This window comes from Narcine bancroftii, chromosome 6 (assembly GCF_036971445.1).
Source record: "Narcine bancroftii isolate sNarBan1 chromosome 6, sNarBan1.hap1, whole genome shotgun sequence".
Classification (NCBI taxonomy): Eukaryota; Metazoa; Chordata; class Chondrichthyes; order Torpediniformes; family Narcinidae; genus Narcine; species Narcine bancroftii.
Genome location: NC_091474.1, coordinates 136,811,319 through 136,827,705, shown reverse-complemented (window position 1 = coordinate 136,827,705; position 16,387 = coordinate 136,811,319). Strand labels below are relative to the sequence as shown.

The following is a 16,387-nucleotide window of genomic DNA, read 5'->3' as shown; positions in this document are numbered from 1 at the left end:
AGTATGTAGAAATAGGCCACGACTGTCGGCGTAGGATTCAAATTCTTCCAGCTATGCCTTCCACTTCACACTTACAGTGCTTGCATCACCAGTTTGGTCAAAATGAGCAATTCCACTATGTGTTAGAAAGTCACCGTTTGCCCCAGCCATGAGGAAATATTCCAGCCCCAAAAGTACTGAGCCAAAGAGAAAATTCTTATCACCTTGAAGTCATCTGTAATCCTCTGTAATCTTGTTTAGTCTTTAATTTTTTTCAAGCTTCTTTCATCCTCGTCGCCAATGTCACATTTGTGGCCCGAAATGTGAAGTTAATAAAACATTAAACACAAGTTTTATCAGGTAAACTTCTCAGTGGTTTTATTTTCCCGTTTCCTTTGTTCTCCTGCTTGTGTTCTTATCTCTCTCTCATACCACGTGACTTCCGGTACATCTCATACATATTCATTATCATGACAGGTCCCTCAGCCACTGAGCCAATTGCTGGTCTGCTGCCATGGTCACATTCCTGTAGGGTCATCCCATTTGCTACTCCTTCCCAATGGAGAATATTATCCCCATTTTTTTGCCCTGCTCCACTTTGCCGCTCCCTGGAGTCTGCAACTCTTCATGGCCACTGCTGAGCGCAGGCGTTGCCATCTTGGGTGCAAGATCTTGCAGTTGCAGGATTTTACTTACAAGCATCAGGCAGAATCAACATGGAGGCCCCAGGCAGATCTTCAGAGATGTTGACCATCAGGAATTTGATGCTTTTTCACCCGCCCCTGGGGGAATGATCGTATTAAACTCCAAGCTGAAATCAATGAACAGCAGTCTGGCATCATTCTCCAGGTGTGTCAGGACAGAGTGAAGGGACAAGACTTCAGCGTTGTCTGTGGAAAGATTTATTTTATAGGTGAATTGAAATAGCATCTCTGGGAGGTGTGCTTTGCTGTGTTTCATCACCAGATGCTCAAAGCATTTCATAATGGTGGAGGTCAATGCCACAGGGTGTTAGTCATTGAGACGTTATTGTTGCCCTCTTGGGTACTGGGATGATGGTGGCTGTCTTCAACCCTGTAGGGACAATGGACTGCTGAAGTGAGGTGTTGAAGATGTCTGTGAAGACGCCCCTCAATTGATCAGCTCAGTCCTTCAGTATCCGACCAGGTATGATATCTGGTCCCACTGCCTTTTGTGGGTTCATCTTGAATAGGGTTCTCCTCACCTCGCCTGTATTTATCAGGGGGACATGGAGCTTTCATTGACATCATCCTGTTCTTCTCATCAAACCATGCATAGAAGATGTTCAGTCTGTCTGGAAGGGAGGTGTCATTATCTTTAACTTGCAAGGTTGATTTATGAAGTGCTATAGCCTTGATCTCTTGCTACATGCACCTCGTGTCGCCGATGTCACACAGCTCTCTGTGGATCTTCTGTGTGTATCACTACTTTGCCTTCCAGATTGCATGGGAGCTTTCAGACCATCCTGATCCCTGTCCTGAAAGCACCATCATGAGCTATGAGAAGTGTTCAGACCTCTGCATCCAACCATGGTTTCTGGTTAGCCCTGGTTGTGAAGCATTTGATCTCGGCATCCTGAATGGGTTGCCAGTGATTTGAATTGGAATCTGTGCAGCTGAGGAGGTGGCAGGAACCCTAGAGGCAAATCCAAGGACACTCAGTGACTCTGAAGGGACTTCCCTGATCAGGGGATGGCAGCAGTAGTTCATGGCACCATGGGTCATTATGGTGCAGGACAGGAAATAAAATGAGAGACTTTACATGGTAGGAAATTCCATGATAGGGGGAATCGAAAGGAGCTTCTGTGGAAATAAATAGGACTCCCAGATGGTGTGTTGCCTCCCAGGTGAAAGGGTCAAGGATATCTCAGAGTGGCTGCAGTTCATTCTGAAAGAGGAAGTGTGGCATGATCAACCATTCGCAGACATGAAGCAGGTAGTCAAAGGCTTTATTTATTAGAAGACCCAGATATGCCTCTACATGCTGCTGGCTCACATCCAAGGCAGGTATGAGGGAGGAGACTAGGGCTCTATTAGGGGATCTTATAGGGAGGGTCTACAGGTACAAAAGGCAGGCCAGCCTGCCCAGCCCAGTGAGGACATGCATGGACATGCCCGCAGTACTGTGTTCCACCACAGGAGGGTGAACAGCCAGTTGTCATGGTGCATGTAGGCATGAATAATGAAAGAAAAAACAGGATGAAGGTCCTGCAAGCTGAATTTAGGGAGCGAGGAGATAAATTAAAATGGACCTCAAAGGTGGTAATCTCAAAATTCCTACCTTTGCTACATGCTGGTCAGAGGAGAAATAGCAGAATAGTTCGAATTAATACGTGGCTTGAGCGGTGGTGACAGAGGGAAGGTGTCAGATTTCTGAGGCATTGGAATCAGTTTTGGGGGAGCTGGGACCAGCACAAGCTGGATGGCCTACACCTGACAGACCAGGATTAATGTCTTCAGGGGATGGTTTGCTTGTTCTGTTGTGGAAGGTTTAAATTTATATGGCAGGGGGATGGCAATCCATACAGAAAGACAGAGGGAAGCAATGCAGAGACCAAGGCAAGAGTTAGAAAATAGAAAAGTAAAAGTGGATAAAATTCAAATGCAAAAGACACAAATTCTAAAAGGAAAGTATGTGTAAAGTTACTTTACCAGAATCCCCATAGCATTCAAAACAAGTTCAGTGAACATGTGGCACAAATCAGTCCAAAGGGATATGATTTAATGGCCTTTTAAAGAAATGTGAATGCAGTGTGGAAAAATGTAACATAGAAGGATAAGCAAGGAGGAAGACTTCTCAATGAAGGATGAGATCAGTGTGACAGTGAAAGATAACAGAAGATTTAAAGAGCAGAATATTCAATCCATATTGGTAGATATTAGGAATAGAATAGAGAAAAAATCCATTTGTCGTAGTTGTCTATCAGCTACCAAATAATATTATTTATAACAAATTATAATTAATAATAGTGACACAGGCAATAAACCAAGAAATATCTGATTCATGTAAGAATGGAACAGCAGTTGTCATGAGAGTGTGACCTCCTCACACTTCTGCTCCGGTCAACTCTTTCCCAAATAACTTCCTCTTCTTCCTGCTATAACCCTTCAGTCATCTCCTACACCATTCTCAATTGGCACTAGTTATGATTCATTCTCTCACCCTCCCCAAGATACAAGGTCTGGATTTTCATTCTGACCCTCTCTTACTTTAGATCTTAATCTTCTTAACAATTTCATGTCTCTCCCTCCAGCCTCGACAATGCACCCCAATCAATCCTTTGCAATTTCCATGAGAACTTGATGGGAGGGGTTCAGAAGAAATTTAAGTAGCTGCAACATCTTGGGCTTCGAGTAATAGCATAAACATCTGATTGTGACAGTTATTTAAGAGATGCCACGTACTAGAGTTGAATGATCTTACACTGAGATGTCTGGTTTGAATAACCATAATTTAAGTAATAATTGTATGTTTTCATTAGATCAACATAGTTTGAAGAGAACTATGATAGAACCTCTGATAAAATGAAATGCGGACAAGCATCAACGAGGTAGACTAAATCTAGCCACTGTGGGGGTCTTAAATGAGGACATATGTAATAAACTAGATATGCAAGTTATCAGACCTAAGCAAGTGAAATATGTTTTACAGTGTGTTGTCAGGTCGTGGAATGTAATTTCATATCTGTGGCTGAAGCAAATTTATATCAACCTTTCAAGACTCATTTGGAACAGAGGTGAGGGAGGTTGAAACCAAACTATTCAAAGGGTACTTAAGTGGTACTAGGACCAGGAGCAGATAAACTACCACCCAGGCTCTAGGGTGAGATTTAGTAAGGCCCACCCCACCTTACACTGACACGAGCCTGGGCTACCTCCGGTGTCCCTCGCTCCCCTCCACAGCCTAGGCCACCCCCTGCTGACCCTCGCTCCTCAGTGAGGGCCTGGCCACCCAGGGACCACTCACAACTGGCCTCTCATTTAGCAGTACCGGCCACCGGTCAGACACCAGCCAGCCATGCACCCCTCCCGTTGTTCACTTACTATCGCAGGTGACAGGTTGGACACTGGTATTTCAGAATGGCCTCCTCACAAACGCCACAATTCTACATGCTGCCACCTCCAGCTCCCAGAAACCACTGTGTCACCCTGGCAATGATGCAGCGCCAACTGTGGCCCACAGTTGCCAGCTTCACCCAAGCAGAATCGGGGTGTTGGAGAACACTGCTCATGCTCCTTAAGTCACTTCCAATTGTACCCTTGGCTCCTTCAGCAGAGATAAGGTGCATTCTCACCTTGAGGCTTCTGGGTATATTTTTATGTTTTATTTTTCGCACTATAAACCATATTGACCAAGATATATACAGACATTTTTCTTCTTAAATATATACAGTGTCGTTTTCTCCCCCTTTTCCCCCCTCCCTTCCCTCCCTCCCTCCTTCCCCATTTGAAGTTCAATCTATAAGATACAATAAACCCGTTAAACAATGTTGTCACTTAATAAAAATAAACTTTACTGAGTCAGTTCTTTTCATTATCTTCTCCTTCTGTCATTTTAGGTGGTGGAAGTCCATGGTCGGATTTCTCTATTGTATTTCATGTATGGCTCCCATATTTGTTCGAATATTGTAATGTTATTTCTTAAATTATATGTTATTTTTTCTAATGGAATACATTTATTCATTTCTATGTACCATTGTTGTATTCTCAAGTTGTCTTCTAATTTCCAGGTTGATGGCCATGTAACTGGCCACTGCATTGTTTGGTGTTCTGTGATGTTTGTCTCAGACACTTTTTAAAAGACCAAGCATCCCAGGTTTCCTGAGTCTGGTTTGGCATTTTGGAGCCTTGATTGATGGGTGGACCCAGGACTAATGCGAGCCCCTATGGACAAGTGGTTACATTGGTGTATCAGTGGTTGTGACGTGCCCCCTTACCTTTTGAGCCCCTAGACTTCAGACTACTCAGCCAAATGGTTAATCTGCCACTGACTAAGACTGTTCAAACACATCAAGGGTTATGGTTACTCCAGGCTGGTTGAATCAAATGGGTGTTTCCATGTTGCAGCTCCAATGGCTCTGAATTATTTCATTCAAATTTTTTCCAAACACAATTATTACATGTTTGTGAAGCACAATCAGTATATATTTATTATGGTAAATTATGTCAAAAGCAAACAAATCATCAAAATGAGAATTGCCTTCTGCTGTTTTTCTGCAATATTGATTTTGACATTCAACGAAAGTAAAATTAAATAGGATTAATAGTACCCAATATTTTAATGACATTGCAGTTGATAGGTTGTAGTAGTCCAAGCAATACTTGATTTCTAACTCGATGAACAACAGACTTCCAATAGTGCCAAACACCTGGATAAAATAATAGAAATATGAAAGGCTTCGTTACCCCTCCCTGTTGACTAATGTCTTGCTTTTCACCTCAGCGTCTTTTTTTTAAACTCTTGTCACACTTTTGCTTTCGCTACTGTGTTAGAGAATTCCGTAAGGGATGATTCTCAAATTTTCTCTTTGGCCTAAATCTGTAATACACACTGAGGAAGCTAATTTTGCACGTCTCGAGAGCACCATTGCCCAACATCTCCATGCTGGCTTTAAAAAGTCATCAATCTTGTGATTAAATGTGCACCATATAAAAATGTGCCAATGGTTATTGGTTATAACATTCTCTTTGGAGTCAGAAAGACCCTTTTAATCAGCATTGCACTTTTAGTACACACTGAAATCAGTAATATAACTTTCCTGTCAAATCTATTCAGTGTTCAATGAGTCTTATAAAAGAAAAATCTACGCCTAATCTTGTCAGAGCTAAAATCCAATACAAGTAGTCCTCGACTTCTGACCTACATGAGTTATGTCCACCCGACATTCAACCAAATTTTTTTAAATCCAGGTCTGGGTATGCGCAACATAGCGCCAGATAGAGCTACGTGTGCAGTTTCCATTCTGTAGGCCTGCTAGAAACATGCCAAGCAAGAGGAAAAACATATCCCTTGCTGATAGAGTTGCTAAGAGACTGAGGAAAACCATAACTTCGGGGGTAAAAATGAAAGCCTTTAACCAACATGGCCAAGATAGAAAGGTCAATGTTATTGCACACAGTCTACAGTTGTCTCATTCCACCATGTCAACAATTTTAAAGGATGCAGAGAGAATACATGAGGCTGTAAGAGAATCTGTAAGTTTGAAGAACACAATTTTAACTAAGCGACAGTGAGGGCTCATTCACGAGATGGAGGTTATTAATGGTGTGTTTGGAAGAGCTGATTAAGAAGAATTTAAGGATTATTCAGATGAAGGCTAGAAATCTTCTCGAGGCATTGAAGGAGCAAGCGGGAGGAGTATATTGGGAACTTCACTGCAAGTAATGGCTGGTTTAGTAGATTTAAAAGAAGGTACAGCTTGCACAATGTACAAGTCTCAGGTGAAGCAGAAAAGTGCTGATGAAGGAGCTGCCAAAAAGTTCATTTAAAGTCTGAATGAGCTAATATGTGATGGCAGTGATCAACCAGAGCATATTTTCAATGTGGACAAAATGGAACTTTTTTGGAAGAAGATGCTGGAACAAACGTACATCCATAAAGAAGCTTGCATGATGCCGCAATTTAAAGCATTTAAGGATCGAGTGACCTTGTTACTGGGAGGTAATGTTGATGGTTTTATGTTGAAGCCTTTCCTGATTGACTGCTCTGAGAACCCATATGCATTCAGAAACATTAACAAACACACCCTGCCTGTCCACTTCAGATCAACCCCAAAGCCTGAATGACTAGGGCCTTGTTTGAAGACTGGTTTGCTAACTATTTCATTCCAAATGTTTGGCAATATTGTTTTGAAAATAGTTTCACTTTCAAGATTCTTTTAATCTTAGGTAATGCGCCTGGATATCCCCTCATTTGTTGGACCTGAATCCCAATGTTAATGTGATATTAACTTCTATCATTCAGCCTATGGAACAAGGGGAGATTGCGACTTTTAAAGTTCATTACCTTCGCTCAATGTTTGCACAGCCCATAGCAGCAACCAACAATGATCAAACATCATGACATGAATTTTGGAAAAGTTACAGCATTCTTAATTGGATCAAAAACATTGCGACAACATGGGATAATGTTACAGGAATTTGGAAAAAATATCTCAAATGCTACATTTACGCAAGCTTAAATGATGAGGATGTGCTTGACAAGATTAGAGAGAACATTGTGACGCTCAAATGGATCTTGGTTTGGTAGTCAATGTTGAAGATGTGTAAGAGTTATTAGATCTTGAATCAAAGGAATTGACCAATGAGTACATTGCGAAGGAGGAAAAGAGGAAAGAGGATGAGGAACCACAGAAGAGGTTCACCGTTCAGGGGTTGTTCAATGTGTTTTCACAAATGAATAAGGCCCTTGCTGAGTTTGAAAGCCTGGAACAGAATGTTGAAAGATTTACCGAGATTGATCACCAAATTCAGGACGTTTTAAGTACCTATTGTCAAATTTACGATGAAAAAAAGTAAAAAGAAATGGTGCAAACAAATTTAAGCATGTCTTTCATCAAACCCCTGCCCATCAACCCATAAAGAAGAAGACTGTGAGGAGCCATAGCCAAGTACCAGTACAACTGTAGTGCTGGAATCAAGTTCAGATGAAGAGACTTCCGATTAAAGTTCAAATGTTGACAATCTTTATTAAAACTACTGTTCAGGTACATATTTTGTATTAAAAGTACTGTATATATGTTGAGATTCTTTATTATTTACTATAAGTTTATATGTTGAGTATCTTTATTAAAGGTTCTGTAATGTACATACATTGAGAATCATTATTAAAAGTTAATTTGTTGAAAATGTTTTTGAAAAATTGCTTCAAGACCTCATTAAGACATGGATGATAGAGTGAACCTGACTTACGACCAATCTGAGATACAAATAATCTTTGGGTGTCAATTAAGGTTGTAAATCAAGGACTACCTGTATATAGCTTTGTTTACACCAGTTACTATTTCCTTCACATATATATGAAAGATGTAATGATTATTTTCTTATTTCCACCATATGTTATTAGAGCCTTGCAGAAATGAATGGAACCCCTCCTTATGCCAAACACACGAGTACCCCAAACAATGTACATTACCTGCTTGGTAATGAGAAAGACCCCAATCACCTCAGCTGAGAATCATAGCTTGTGATATCATTTTACTGAGCGATATTAGATTCCTTTGATAAGAGTTGTAGTCATAGATTCACACAACACAGAAACAGGTCCTTTGGCCCTCTATGTTCATGCTGACAATCAAATATCAATCTGTACTGATCCCATTAACAAGTACTTGGTTTATAGCCTCAGTGATTCAAGTGCTCATTAAGATGCTTCTCAGATGAGAGAGTACCTGGCTCCATCAGCTTCTCAGACACTCTGTTCCAGACATCCTCTGGATGAATAAAGAATTCTTTCTCTCTAAATTTCTTAATTTCTCAAATTAAAACTCTGATCAGAGACACTTGTGTTATGGCAAAAAAGTTTACTCACTATCTCTACCTCTCATTGTTTTGAAAACCTCCAGTAGATCCCCCTCAGCCTCCTCTTCTGCAAGGAAAACAATCCCAATCTATCCCGTGTCTTCTCAAAACTGAAACATTCCACTCCAAGTAATACCCTGGTGAACCCCTCCTCCACACTCTCTCAAGTGCAATTGCATAGTTCCTACAGTGTACCAACAAGAATTGTACACAATATTCGACCTGTGGTCTAACTAATGTTTTATGAAGTTGTAGTCAACTTCTTTATGCTGTATGCCTGACTAATGCATTCAATATGTTTTCTTCATTCCCCCATCAATCCTGTGCTGCCAACTTCAGGGAAGACATAATAGGATCCCCTCTGCTCATGGTATATGCCCAATCTTTATAAGATATTCCAAATCTCTTCACACTTATCAGGATTAAATTCCATTTGCAATTGCTCTGCTTGAGATACAATTGTTCAGCACCATTCTGTAGCCTAAATCAACCTCCCTCAGTCTCAGTAACCAGCAATTTTTGTCATCAGCAAACATGCTAATTAATCCTCCTACACTCACATTTAGATCATTAATGTAACCCAGTAAACAAATTAAAGTTTCTGTAAAATAGTGGCATAGCAAAAACAAAGATCGCCTTCACCTATCTATTTAATTACATCATTCATTTGTCAGAATGGATTCATCTCAGCAGGATTTCACCAAAAGAAGACAAAGTTTAAACAAAACTTATTATGGCAAACGTTATTAGGTTTGGTAATAGGATTTGCTTTACCTGGACATCATTCATGTCATCACAGTTAATTAGAATTTATTTAAGATGTAATTAGTTTAATTTTGTGTTATTTGATAAATTTGGCAGACAATTTAATCATGTTACACTTGCCAATTAATCTGCTTTTATGCCGTTGTTTGAGGGATGCCCATGGTGGTAGGCCAATTGGCTCCTTGAGCCTTGTGCCTGGTTCGATCACAACTGAGATCTTCAATATTCCCATCTGTCTGTCCTTAGTTAACTAAAGTATCTATCTTAGCTTTGAAATTGTTCACACTGAAAGCACAGCGGTTCTTCTCTTGATTAGTCCAGTTCACCTAAAAACAGAGGACTTTTTAATATTCTCAGCTGAAAAGGATCACTTCTTGCAACAGTGCAGCACACCTTCAGGATTGCGGTGGAATGTTGTCCCTGGTGAATCCACCATTTGAAACCCCACAGGAAGACTCCCCGCAGTAATCTCACTGTCCACATTCTTCCTTCTGAAAAATGCTGCCAAAGGTATGCACCTTTCATCAATTTTGCTTTTATGGAAGGAGATTGAAAAGTCTTGAAAGCTATTTAATTGTGGGCATTGTTTTAGCAGCCAATTTTAAAATGCTTTTTCTCCAAGCAGGTATTGTAAAACAATATTCTCCAGAATGAAAATGATTATTTTTAAATAATAACAAATATATTTTAATATAGATGATGCAATCAAATAATTTTTTTGTTTTGTAAAGTTTAGCATCTATAGAATATAATTAAGATATGTATATTTAAATGTAGTTGTTTTCGACTTGGAAAAGACAATATTTGCTTGAGCCATTTGACAGCTTTTGACAATAGCTTTTTTTAAACACGTGGCTATCTTGCATGAATGTATCTATCAGTGGTTCGGTGTCTTTAACAATTGATGATTAGAGGGCCCATCCTGCTTGCTACACCACTTCTTCCTCCATCACACACCAAAACAACACCAGTCCGTAGGCACTAAGTGCAAGGAATAAGACATCATTCACATAGTTCACTGATTTGCTTTGAAACACAGAATGGAGAGAGCTCAGACACAAATCATTGTGGCCTAGATCCCAAGGTTCTGTTTTTGAAAGAATGCTTGTGACACAATTATGTCTTCTGCATAGGTCCTGGGGGATATTTTTAACCAACCCAAAGGCTTCACTATATACAAGTACAAATCTTTATTTCACCTTATCCAGATCAAAAGGAAAAAAAAATGACAAATGATGGAATTTTAAATAAAGTGAGTGCTGAAATACTCTACAGGACAGGTAGCATTCACAAGTAGAGGAACAACAAACACTTCTAGTTGATGGCCTTTCATTAGGTTTGGGAGAAGTTGGAAATTAATGCTGCAGAAAAACTGGGAATGGTGGCTAGAATGCACAATGAGACATCTGATGGGGAGGAAAGCAGGGAAGATTGAATGAGAGAAGAGAGTCCTTTATCCTCTCTTCAGCTATTCCCTTGCTCCTGCTCTCCATCCTACCTCTGCACTTTATAACTTGTTCCACTATATTCTAATGAAAGACCATGGATCTGAAACACTACCTTTCCTGCTGAACATTCACAGTCTTTTCTGTTTTAATTAAGTTGTGCAAGTTTTCAACGGATCTGTTCGATCCATAAATCTGAAAACATGTTTGCTGTTCTATGGAAAACCTGATTGGTTTAGCTGTTATCTAAGAATCAATAATGCAGAGAGATTAAAAACTGATATCCAAAAATTGCTGGCTAAATTTCTGTCTATTGCAATCAGAATTGAGGTAATGCCATTTGGGAGTGCAACTCTTCTTAAAACACATCAAATTCTATGAGGATCCCTATTATATCTCAGAAAATACAAGCTCTGGAGGAGTCACGTGATAGAGTAGTGGCTGGTAGGAGAATACCAGCCCTCTCCAGAAAAGAAGAAATAAAGTGAAGAAAACACAAAGTTCAAGAAACACAAAACACAACAAATGAAAGATAAAGGTGTGGAGAAAAGAAAGAAAATGGCACCCAGGAAGGAAAATGCAAAAACAACGGGAAAAAAAAAGAAAAGATGCTGGAAGAGAAAGGAGAAGGCCTTACCTGCATGAAGAGGCAGGGAGCCGTCGTGGAGAGAGGAGCCCACTCCCCGAGATTGATGGCAACCCCACAGAGTCATGACCTCCCAACCGGTGGACTGCAAAAATGGCTCTCTGAGCCCAAACAGAAGTGCGCAATTGTGCACACTAAGGAAAAAGAAAACACCGATGGGAGGGGGGCCCCAGCTGAGGAGCGAACTTACACAGCGCGATCAGCTGAGAGATGCCTAACGGCATGGCTCTCAGCTGGAAGAGGAAAGCAACAGGAAAGGGAGTGATAGGAAAGGAAAACAGCAACAGGAGGCCCAACAGATAACTATCCCAGAAGAAGAGGACCAACAGCAAGAAGCCATGCAAAAAACACCCAGCAAACTGAGGCAAGCAGCTCAACAAGAAAGTCAGAATAGACACAGATACAAGGAAGAGAAATAGAAGATACAAACACAGGTGCAGACACAAGAAGAAGAAGAAGACCAAGCTCTGCACAGAGGAATAGAAGGTAAAATAGATGGACAGTATATAGATAAAAAAATTTCAAGAACAAATGAAAGCATTAAAAGAATGGTTGTCATTAGAATTTAGTGAAATGAAAAGTACAGAAGAAAAAGTGAGTAGAATAGAGCTGGTCATGACAGAAATAGGGAAAAGATTAGAAAATGTGGAAGAATGAGAAATGGCTGTAGAAATGGAAGTGAACGACTTAGAAAAAAATTGGAAGAAAGTGACAAAAAAGTTAGAGTCACAGGAGTTGTTAGCTCAGAAAATGGAAATAATGGAAAACTATAGTAGGCGGAACAACATAAAGATAGTGAGCCTGAAGGAAGATGAAGGAGGCACAAATATGAAAGAATTTATAAAAGAATGGATCCCAAAGGTCCTGGGAATGCCAGAAATACAGGAAGGAATGGAAATGGAAAGGGCACACAGAACATTAGCCCTGAAATAACAGCCACAACAAAAACCAAGATCCATTTTAGTAAAATTTCTGAGATACATGACAAGAGTCTGGGCACAGCTCGCCAACAGGCTGGGGATTGAGCTACGTCACACCACGGCCTATCACCCACATGCCAATGGGCTAGTCAAGCGATTGCACCACCACCTTAAGTCGGCACTTATGGCCCACCTCACCGGCCCCGACTGGGTAGACGAGCTGCATTGGGTGCTCCTGAGCATCTGCTTGACACCCAAAGAAGACCTACAGACATCATCAGCTGACCTGGTCTATGGTGCACCGCTAGCCCTACCCAGTGAGTTAGTCAACGCACTTCACAAACCCCAGCAGTCACTGCACGATCTACCTCCCCACCTCTGGGCCCAGTTGGACTCCTTCACACCCCCACCACCGCCCAGACATGGCACATGGGCCTCATATGTCCCCAGCGAGCTGTATTCCACAGAGTACATTTTTGTCAGGCGGGGCCCATCCACAGCACCTCTACAAAGACCATACGAAGGGCCGTAAAAAGTTGTCCAGCATTCAGGATCCACTTTCACACTGGACATCGGTGGTAAGAGGGAACTGTTTACGGTGGACAGGTTAAAGCCAGCCCACCTCAACCTCACCGAACCAGTAGTTGTGGCCCAACCCAAGAAGCGAGGGCGCCCAGCAAAAAAGGACATTGGTGTCAGTTCTGGGGGTGGGCTATGTGGCGGTACACCATTAGGCAGGCGAACCAGCCCCTCTTGTCATGCACGCGGCGGGGCAGCCGGCCAAAATGGCACTGTCGGGGGTTTCCTCCTGACCTCGGCACCGGGCTCAGAAGCCCACACTTGGGGACCCATGAGATGGCCTGGTGACGTCGGGGCCCCCCAGCACAGTTCTCAACCAAGTCCGGGCTGGGAGTATAAGACCAGCCAGGCAGCCTGCAATAAATAATTTTTTGCTCACTGAACTCAACCCATCTGGTTGTGCAATCCTTCAGTTAGCAGTGTAGCCGCCGCTACAAGTTCATATTTGAATGCAATATTGTATTTAAATCATGCTTTTATTTTGGAATAATTATTTTCTGCTATGTTTTGATTGTTGTCAAGCTGAAACTATGACGTACAACAAATTGGATGTGAAATTTGGGGCTGTTGATGATGGGGAGTTGGGGTTTTGTTAGTCAAGTAATTGTTCACGGACCATTAGACAATGGGTATTATTTTTCCTTGGCCTCCTGCTCCACTCAGCTTTCTATGTTCCTGCTACACAATATGTAAGAGAGTATCATGATCCTTAGGAAGACTGCTTGTATGGAATGTACAGTAGAAGTCCAAATGTCTGAATGCCAGAAATTCAGACCATCTGAGAATCTGGACTTCTTGAAAACTCAAGTTTTTAAAATTTAGTGCTATTTTGTGTTAGTGTCACAAGTCCACTGCAGCAACAAATGACCACACTTGTTGACTTTATTTTTCTTTAAAAGTGCTCGTTTTGATAAATAAAGCATGCTGTATTTGCTAGTGAATAAACTATCAAAATTTACGTGTTCATCTCTTTATTCCTCCTTAAATTTGAATTTTAAGTACTGCCTGAGAATCCAGAAAATCCGTACCAAGCTAATCTCTGAGCAGCCTGGATTTTAGGACTTCTACTGTCATTTTAAATCTATGCACCTTGCCCATAGATGTTACCCTGTTCCACAGGCGAGTGAGATTGGAAATAGGAGGGTAATGCAGCTTAACATGTGGCAAAAGACATGATGCAGGAGGGAGAGCTCCCTCCAAGGAAGGTGGGACTTGTTCTGACAGGACAGTTTGCATCTGAACTGGAGGAGGAATAATATTCCTAAGGGAAGATTTGCTAGTGTTGCCTCAGTGGGTTTAAACTAGATTTGCAGGGAGATGGGAACCAGAGTGCCAGAGGAGTGAAGGAGGGAAAAGATGATGTGAAAATTGCATGCACTATTAGAACTCATCAGGTTGTTCTCAGGTGTATCTATTTCAATGGAAGGAGCACTGTACGAAAGGCAGACGAGCTTAGTGCGTGGATTGGCAGGTGGAATTATGACCTTGTGGCCATTAGTGACATTTGGTTGCAGGAAGGGCAGGACTGGCTTCAGACATGATAGAAAGGTGGGGATGAAAGGAGGAGAAGAGGCATTGCTCATCAGGGAAAATATTGCAGCTATGCTCAGGCAGGACAGACCAGAGGGTTTGTATACGGAGGCTATATGGGTGGAGCTGAGGAACAGAAACTCATGCAGTTGTATTAGAAGCTGCCCAATAGTCAATGAGAATTGGAGGAGCAAATCTGTAGAGAGATAGCAGACAACTGCTGGAAACATACGATTATGATAGAAGGAGATTTTAATTTTCTATATATTGACTAAGATTCCCATACTGTAAAAGGGCTGGATAGCTTGGCGTTTGTCAACTGTGTTCAGGAAAGATTTCTAAATTACTATATAGAGGTACTAACTGTAATGATAGAGTGCGAGTGATTCTCCTGACCACTAGTAGGAATACTAAAGAAATCTCTTGGTGCCTGCCACATTGACCACTACCAGTGGGCTGATATCACCTCCAACCGTGCATCTTGGCGCCTCACAGTTCGGCGGGCAGCAACCTCCTTTGAAGAAGACCGCAGAGTCCACCTCACTGACAAAAGACAAAGGAGGAAAACCCCAACACCCAACCCCAACCAATTTTCCCTTGCAACCGCTGCAACCGTGCCTGCCTGTCCTGCATCGGACTTGTCAGTCACCAACGAGCCTGCAGCAGACGTGGACATACCCTTCCATAAATCTTCGTCTGCGAAGCCAAGCCAAAGAAGAAGAAGTAGGAATTAGAGATTAGTTTATTGGAGGTTAGGTTGGATTCAAGATGGATGCCTCTACACAATCAGGAGTTCTTTAGCTCATAAAGTATAGCTGTTTAAAAGAACCCAGAATAAAAGAAACATGACATGGTACCAGGAGTGAGAATCAGTTGTTATCAGCAGAGATATGGAGAGTGTAAAGACTCCTGACACTGTCATTTGGACTGGAAATGTCAACCAAAAGTGAAAGTTATTCAAACAAAGGTTAAATCTGCAAGCCATTGGACTCAAAAGCAAACTGGATTCATGGAAGATTGTATTGCCACTTACTGCAGTGGGACACCAAGCACTAGAGTCTTTCAATAGATTTGATTTTTCTGAGGCAGCTGACCAGAGCAAGTTCAACGTTATTGAGATGTTTGATGAACACTGTTCACCAAAGAAAAAAGAAATGTTTGAGAGGTTGTAGAGCGCTTCGAAAGAACCAAAGACTTGTTGATCCAAACCAAGGCTTTTATTAACTAAAAGACTGGAGCATATCACAAATAGGTCGACCAGTCCAGAATGACCTGGTCTGGCTCGTAGCAATCCTTTAAGACCTGCCAGTAGGTGTGGCTACACTCTCAGCCAATCACAGTCATCCTACACTACAATCTGTACATATACACATTCACCCCTTCTTTGAGAACTGACCCCGGGGTGGATGGTGGTTAGGAGCTGTACCAGTCAGGGGGCCTGACCATTCAGGGTGACTGCCATGGTGCCGGGATTGGGGTCGCTGGAGACGTGTCACCAGCAGGCCCATAAGGGGCGGCCACTGCTTTGCTCAATTCCCCAACGGCATTGTCGACAGTCTGGCCTGAGCTGGTGGGGTGGTGCTGGTCCCTCTGTTCAAGCACATGACCTGGGGAAGAATGAATAGGGGGAGGTTGGGTTAAAGGCACTGCTGCACCTGATCCGGCTTGGACTAGGTCCCTTACTGAAACTGTGTCCTCCCACCCTTCCGGGTACTCAACATAGGCATAATGCAGTTCGCATGGAGTAGAGTAGAGTCACTCAGTCAACCAAGAGGTTGTTCTTTGAATACCGGACGTGGCGCCATAGGAGGACCAGACTGGGAACCGTGAGCCATGCCGGTATGGTCGTTCCTGATTCAGATTTCCTCAGGAATGAGAACATCTTTTCATGGGGGTGGGATTGGTCATGGTGCATAGGAGGGAGCAGATGGAGCGTAGGGCACTAGTGAGCACGTTCTGCCAGCGAGAGGTTGGGAGACCTTT

The 16,387-nt window shown here is 42.0% G+C and overlaps 1 protein-coding gene across 1 annotated transcript in view; it reads left to right on the top strand.

Moving 5' to 3' along the window:
* Nucleotides 1–3,654, top strand: part of fbxo25 (F-box protein 25) — a 165,070-nt gene extending 161,416 nt beyond the window's left edge. Inside the window, exon 14 of the transcript XR_011340330.1 lies at nt 3,482–3,654. The gene's annotated coding sequence lies outside the window, so the exon portion shown is untranslated. The remainder of the gene's footprint in view (nt 1–3,481) is intronic.
* The last annotated feature ends 12,733 nt before the right edge of the window (nt 3,655–16,387 follow it).